This window comes from Vigna unguiculata, chromosome 11 (assembly GCF_037176805.1).
Source record: "Vigna unguiculata cultivar grain cowpea cultivar isolate G323 ecotype 2 chromosome 11, ASM3717680v1, whole genome shotgun sequence".
Lineage (NCBI taxonomy): Eukaryota > Viridiplantae > Streptophyta > Magnoliopsida > Fabales > Fabaceae > Vigna > Vigna unguiculata.
The window spans coordinates 30,648,108-30,656,059 of record NC_140802.1 but is presented as its reverse complement, the minus strand read 5'-3'; the positions used below and the strand labels follow the sequence as shown (position 1 = coordinate 30,656,059).

General features: G+C 31.9%; 1 long non-coding RNA gene across 1 annotated transcript; it reads left to right on the top strand.

Annotated features, from left to right (window-relative positions):
* The first annotated feature begins 5,246 nt into the window (after positions 1–5,246).
* Positions 5,247–6,592, top strand: LOC146881757 (uncharacterized). Its single transcript, XR_014986175.1, has 3 exons — positions 5,247–5,404; positions 5,493–5,651; positions 6,426–6,592. It is a non-coding gene; the product is annotated as an uncharacterized LOC146881757 (long non-coding RNA).
* Positions 6,593–7,952: the final 1,360 nt, after the last annotated feature.

Here is a 7,952-nt window from a genome sequence, read left to right as displayed (position 1 = left end):
AAAATTGCATTGGAATTTTTGCAGGGTTTCTTGAGCAGTGATAAATTTAGATTTCCAATGCAGTGATAAATTTAGATTTTTGTTAGAAGTTGTGCATGGTTTTATTGAACGTAAGATTTATTTATAGAGTAAGTTATTGCATTAAATGGTCTTAAATAGTAATTTATGTTTCTCATGCTATTAAATGGTCTTGAATAGTAATTTATGTTTCACATGCTATTAAATGGTCTTACATAGTAATTTATGTTTCCTATGCTACTGATTTGAAGAGACCGAAACATCTAGAGGTTTCATTTAAGAAATTTTACCATCTAGTTGCATTAAATGGTCTTAAATAGTAATTTATGTTTCTCATGCTATTAAATGGTCTTCAATAATAATTTATGTTTTCCATGCTACTGATTTGAAGAGACCGAAACATCTAGAGGTTTTATTGAAGAAACTTTACCATCTAGTGTTGAAGAAACTTAACTAAGCAAGTCATTCATCTTTTCAAAAAATCCAAAGTATTCAGTTTCAAGAACTTGCTTCAAAACCTCATCGGCATCCTAAGTATAATATTTATTGAACAATAACGTCATTATATAAACCAAACAAATTATATATACACAAAATCCATATAAAAAAACTTCCATGAATAACGTACAGATCCAACAACAGATCCTTCAAGTTTAACCTCGTAGACCCACATATGAGGAACACCATTGGAACACCACCAGGAGGATGGGTTGGCTCACAAAATAAAAATAATTAAAATCAAACTCAAAAAATGGAAAAATAATAAAAATCAAACCTTCTAAAAAACAACCTCTTAATAATGATTTTTCATCCTGCTTGAGAACTTCGTTTTGGATCTTCAAAAATTTTCGATCTTCTTTTTAATAGAAGAAGAAAACATGAAAGAATAGAGGAAAAGAAGAAGCTTCAAAAAGTAGCTGAGAGTGTGAGGATGAAAGAGTAGAGGAGAGAGAACGGAGAAAAGAAGTGTAGTAGAGTGGTAGGTGAGTGTGTAAGTGGTGCTGAAGCTTATGGAGAAAAGTTGAGAACTTGAAAAAAAAATTATGAAAATGAAATACAAACACAAAAAATACATTCAAACAACAACACAGACAATAATACATATGCAAGACGAAGAAGAAATTAAAAAACACTTGAAAATTATTACATTTTCTTCACCCAATAATAGGTGTACGAAACTCTTGAAAAAACCAAAAAAGGTTTATGAAAACAAAACTGAAACAACAAAAAACACCTTCAAACAACAACACGGGTAATAATGCATATGAAAAAAGAAGAACAAAAAAATCGAAAGTTATTACCTTTTGATCAACCAAAAATATGTTTTGAAACACCTGGAAAACCAAAACAAAGGTTTATAAGATGAAATCGAAACAACAACAAAAATACCTTCATACACATTTGTGTTGGGTTACACTTAGAGAAGCAAACACTTAGCTTGGCAATGAAAAGGAAGAAGAAGCTGAGAGCACTAGTGCATTTTACGCTTTTTAACTCAGACTTTATGCCTCGGTCATAGTGGAAACGAGGCATATAAACACGCGGTGGCAGTTTTGTAATTTATGCAACATTTTTTGTCCCGATTACTAGTTGACCCGAGGCAGAAACTGGTCTTATGCCTCGGTTCTAACGGATCTGAGGCCTAAAGCCAATCCAAAATTTCCCTCCTCCCGCCACTTGGATTTTTAAATTTTAAAAAAAAAAGTTTTATGCACCGGTTGATAGTGACCCGAGGTAGTAAGGCCTTATATGCCTTGGTTGTTTGAACCCGAGGCAGTATAACTGGTTAAAATGGCCAACCTTAAGCCCAAATCCCTTTCTTCAATCCTTTGTAGGAAACCCTAACCGTAGACGAACGTGACCCCCACCTTTGCAGGAAATCATTTCTTCTTCATCCTTCATGCGAGAACGACACCTCCACCAAGAGCTACCGTAGACGAACCTTCCTGCCGCCAACCAAAGCTGTCGCTGGAGCAATCGTCGGAACTGGCGACGTCATTGGTGTTGTTAGCGCTTTCCATCTTCCTCTCCACACTAGAGTTGGATGGCTTCTTCCTTGCACGACTAGCCTCCATGCCGCAATCGCACTACGTCGCATCGTGGCAGTCGCACTGCACCACTATTCCCAGAGAGAACATTGGCAACGCCATTTCCTACGCGTTTGGGTTTTTCTGCTCCATCATCTTCTCCAAATGCGTAGCCACCGAGCTTTCAACACATCTCATTGCTTCTGTTCTTGTTTTTTTTAATGGTTATTTGTCTTTGTTCTTCTTTTACAGAGGAGAAGAAAGGAGGATAATAGTGGGACTACTAGATATGGCCACTAGTGCAGGAAATAGAAATGACAGCGATTATTTCCAGCTTTTGGCTTCGGGTCCGTAACCGAGGCATATACGGCCGAGGTAAAAAGGTAGTACTTTATGCCTCGGTTACAAACCCGAAGCATATTTAATATTTACTGCCTCAGTTTTTTCACAACCGAGGCCTAATGGGTAAACCTAATTAAAAAAAAAATAAAGCTTCTTCTTCCAGCAGCCTCTTCTCCTTTCCCCTTCAAACCACCACAACTTCAATCTGCCACCGCACGCCCCCATCTCCTCTTCACCACGCCACCGCGCAGCTAGCTTGCCGGCGACACCAATCGACGCCGAAGACGTCGCCATCCCTCTCGACGGCCCAACCACTTCGTTCTCACGCACACATCGACCCTAACCCTAAGAGCTCGTCTCCTCACCGCAATCGGCAACAGTTGTCGCAGGCGACACTGGTGTCCACCATGGTCGTTGACGACGAAAGCCTCGAGACATGCGACCTCCATTCTCCCTCTTCTCAGGCGCGACTCGGTCTGCCTCCGCGCGAACCCCAAGGCCTGCTTCCGTGCGTCTATTTGATCTTCTGAGTGCAGGTTGAAGGTGATGGTTATCAATGAGAATGCCGCGGGATTGGAATGGGATGCTGCAGGATTGGAATGGAGAATGACTTTGAGTTTGAAGTGAAAACGTGAATGGAGGGGATTTGTACGTGGGTGCGTCGCTGCTACGGTGAAGAAATTGGGGTTTTTTAACCCTACGAAGGGATACTGCCTCGGTTATTTGAAACCGAGGCATATTCTACACTTACTGCCTCGGGTAGGCGCTGAACCGAGGCATATATTACCACTACTGCCTCGGTTATTACAGAACTGAGGCATATTCCTTCAGTAAAAAAAAAATCAAATTAGGGGTCAACGCAGTGGTCAAAATAATTACGTGTCTCTACTGCCTCGGTTAAGAGAGAACCGAGGCATATTGCATCAGTGAAAAAAATAAATAAATTAAATTAGTGGTCAACGCGTTGAGTCAAATTTTTTTTAGCTATATGCCTCGGTTATTATGACAACCGAGGCATAAAAGTTGAATTTAATTACAAAACTGCCATCGCGTGCTTTTATGCAGTGGGTCCGCATGAACAGAGGCATATACAGCACTGTAAAAGCTCTAAAATGCACTAGTGGGCTCTATGTATTGGCACAAATTAATTGATAAAGATGAATCTGTGATGGTTTGATAGCCTCTGTTTTGGTGATTTTGTGCAGGTGATTGAGATTGGGTCGTGGGGTTTGTGAAGAACCACAATCGGTGATGGAAGGATACATTTATGAAGTGTTTCATGATGTTGGAAAGATTAATCTTTCTGCAAATGAAAAATGGAATGGAAGATGGGGTTGGGTCGTGGAGTCGTTCCAGAATGCCATTGTTGGGGATGACAGAGGATTGAAGAGAATTCCAGAACCCCATTCAATTGTATTATTTCTAAATTTTCTTTTTAATTTTGAATGTCTTAGGCCTCGGTTCCATCATAACGAGGCAGTAATATAGAGATACGACTTCGGTTCTCAGTAGAACCAGGGCATAAAATGGGTTTATCTGGCTCGGGTGACACCCGAGGCCAAAAGTTAATCCTTTTTGGCCTTGGTCTTATATGTCTTGGCTCTAAAACCGGTGTAGAATAGCAAAAATAACCGCAGCCAAATACCCTTCCTGCACTGGTGTGAGGAAGAAAAAGTAGAGGAAAGAGAACGGAGAAAAGCAGTGTGGCATAGTGGTATGTGAGTGTGTGAGTGGTGCTGAAGCTTCTGGAGAGAAGTTGAAAAGATTTAGTTTTGGGTCACGTGTTGAAGCCCAACAATTAAACCTTCAAAGACAAAAAAACCAAAGAAAATGACACGTGTTACAAACTTAGAAATGGGTGTTTAGGTAATATCCAGAAGGGAAAGTTACCAAAAAATCTGGAAATTGGACATGTGTCACTCGTTTAAGTTGGGATATTTGGGTCTTTTCCAGAGGTTATTATTTTCTTATATTTTAGATATTTAAAAATAATGGTTAGTCTTTAAAATATAAATAAATAATAATATTGTAAATGGTAAATTAGGAGTAAGTAGTTTTATATATAATTTACTAATAATAATAATAATAATATATAGTTTAGTAACACTGAAACTTATAAAAATAATAATAATTACATTTTTTTATCCATTAAAATATTTTTTTATTTCATAAATTTTACATTCAAATATCTTTATTTCCACCTTTATCTACTACAAGAAAATATCTCATTAGTAATCAATTTTAGTGACCAAAAGTTGTTAGTCATTATAATGATTAATTTAGATATCAATTTACAAAGTAGAAAATTATTGGTTACTAGAATAGTTACTATTATGAATAAAAATTATATTTTGTCACTAAGTTGGTCTTTAAAATTACCTACCATGGTTTTGGCTACCAACGAAAACTGGTCACTAAAAATTTGTTATCTAGATTTTGACTACCAAGATGACTTAGTTACTAAATTGGTCTTTAGTTAATTAGTAACCAATTATAATTTTTTATTTATAATAGTAACTATTTTAGTAACCAATAATTTTTTATGTTGTAAATTGATATTTAAATTGATCACTATAATGACTAGCCACTTTTGGTCACTCAAATTGGTAACTAATGAAACATTTTCTTGTAGTCATCTCTTAAAACAAAGAACTTCAACTTCTCTTATTTATGTTGCTCAAATTCATGAACTCATTCTTCCTTAATTTCATCATTAGAAACAAACAAATCCTAATAATAATAATAATAATAATAATAATAATTATTATTATTATTATTAATACACTATATTAAATACTGTATTTATTACGAAACTGCTTACATTACTACCTCGTTGTTGTTCAGTACGTTGCATTTAATATGACCTTCACACTTTTCCTATAAATAAAAGAGATCAACCTTAAATTATTACAGCAAACATAAACATTTCAAATTTTGAAACATTATGAGAGATATGTCAAAGAATTCGTTCATATTAGCATTTTTATTTGTAATTCTTGCCATAGAAGTTTATTATGGTATTTATTTTCTCTTTATTTTATGTGTTCTGAATGTTTTTTTTTTCTGGTACATACGTATAATAAAACCGTACAATTATTTTTATAGGTCATTCATTTTCAATGGAAACAAACGCAGAAGATGGTGTTATAACTATAACTCCATGTAAAACAAAGCAAGATTGTATTCGCCATATTCGTACTGTAGGATGCAGTGCATCGGTAGTTTATTGTTCCCAGGGATATTGTCGTTGTAATCATATGTCAGGTATTCAAATTTATTTATTTTTTACAATTAAATATAATATGTTGATATAAACGTTAAACAAATATATAATTTTGTCAAATTGAGTGTGTTGAACTTGTTTATTCGGATTTCAAAAGTTGGATGGTAAAATTGCAATGATATTGTAAATTATTATGAAGCTATTTCTAATTTTTTGATTTCTAATATTTCATTTCATTGATGGTCAGAACATCCAAACTTCGATTGATAGTTTTAAATTGCAGTCAGCCAATCTTATAAATATTTTTCTAAAAGGAATATAATTATCTTTAAAAGCTTGGATATTAGATTTCATTTCATCTTCAGATCTTAACATTTGAAATTATAAAATTTTATCAAAGTCTAAATTCAAACCGTAACGAACTATTCTCGTATGAAATTTAAGTGTTCTTATATTTTAAAAGAAAATAATATTATGTGGATAAATTGACTCTTATAAGATTCGAAGAAAAATATATATAAAAAGCATTTTTATGTTATTTAGAATTTGTTTTTATTCCTTTCCTAATAGATATTAATCTCTAGTACTAAGTATTTTTTATATGGTTAAAAGTCTTACCCATAATTTTTATTTTCTTTTCTTTTAATAATATTTTTCAAGTAAAAATATTACGTTTAGCATGAGTTTAATAAAAAAAATTAAAATTGTAATTGTTGTGACAAAAGCGTGTTATTCTATCTATTTTCTAGTGTGTATTCTACATTGAATGTTTTATTCGATTTAGTTATTAACATAAAAATTATTCAATTTTGCAGGTAATTCGTTTCCGAGAGAACCACTGGGAGAGGCAGGAGTGAATGATTCTAAATGAAACATTTTAAATAAATGTATGGTTCTAGCCAAAATAATATTGTGAGCTAAATGGTTCATTATTGAATTATATAAAAGTGAATATTAAATAAATAAAGTTTCATTTCTTTCATGCAATAATGCACTTTAAGAGTTTCGAATGACCCAAGTGAATAATAAATAATACATGTTTTATTCACAAACACACATACCCCGCTGTCCAAAAATCACTATTAGACATGACAACGAGATGAAGATAGGATACGAATGAATTTTGCTATCATATACTCATTTCAAAAAAGTAAAAATTTATTATTGTTTTTATATCCAAATCTAAATGATATCAAATTTTTTATTTATTCTCATTTTCACCGGATAACGAGTAAATATTTAGTATCCTACTCATACCCGCTTTCTTAATATTTTAATATCAATTAATTATTATTTTTTAAATAATAAAAAAGTACGGCAAAGAAAATATAATATAATCAAATATTCGGTATTAATAGTATGGTATTCTGGTTTCTTTATTATCAAATATTTTAAAAAATTATAATTGTTTACATTTTAAAATAAAGTATGAAGTAAAATTTCATAACAACCATAACATTTATTAAATTTGCAAACATTAATGAAACCTAATTGATAAAATTTAAAAATATTTCTAAAAAAATATAAAAGGAAAAACAAATATTGAGATTAAAAAATATTTTAAATGTCTCTTTACTTCAATTTTCTAAATTTTTATGAAATCTATTTTTGTATACATTAATAAAATTAATTAATCAAAATCATACAAAGAACAAAGATTAAACTAATAATAATTGAATTTTAACATAAATATTTCATCTTTTAAACTTCAATATATGTTGAATGGTGATAAAAAGGAATCATGACAATTACATTATAGTAAATAAAATTTATTTACACAATTATAGTGATAAAATTACATTTATGATAATAAGTTGGAAAATAAAATAATTATATAAAACATAGCAGTATTTTACATGATAAAAGGTTTATGTTATTAAACACTTAAATTGAGAGTTAAACATTCTCATGTGAAAAAAAAAACAATAAATAAAAATATTAAAAAGGAGTAGAAATCTTCAGATATGAGACACACAAAAATTTAATGGACATGCATTATTTGAACATAATAGCATAAATGTTGTGATAATAAGGAAAATATATTAGAGATGTGAATGAATTTCATGACACAAAAAACAATTAGAAGAAATAAAAAATAGAAAGTGTGTAATATATATATATATATATATATATATATATATATATATATATATATATATATATATATATGTATGGTTACTCAATAGACTACAAGGATTTTAATAATTTAAATGGGACCGAAAATGAGGGTGGGGATGGATAGTATGGTAGATATGAGGATGTGGTAAGGCAGATAAGTACATATCCATCCTCATCCTCATCCTTATTGAAAAATTTGATATTACTCATATCCATAATCGTAC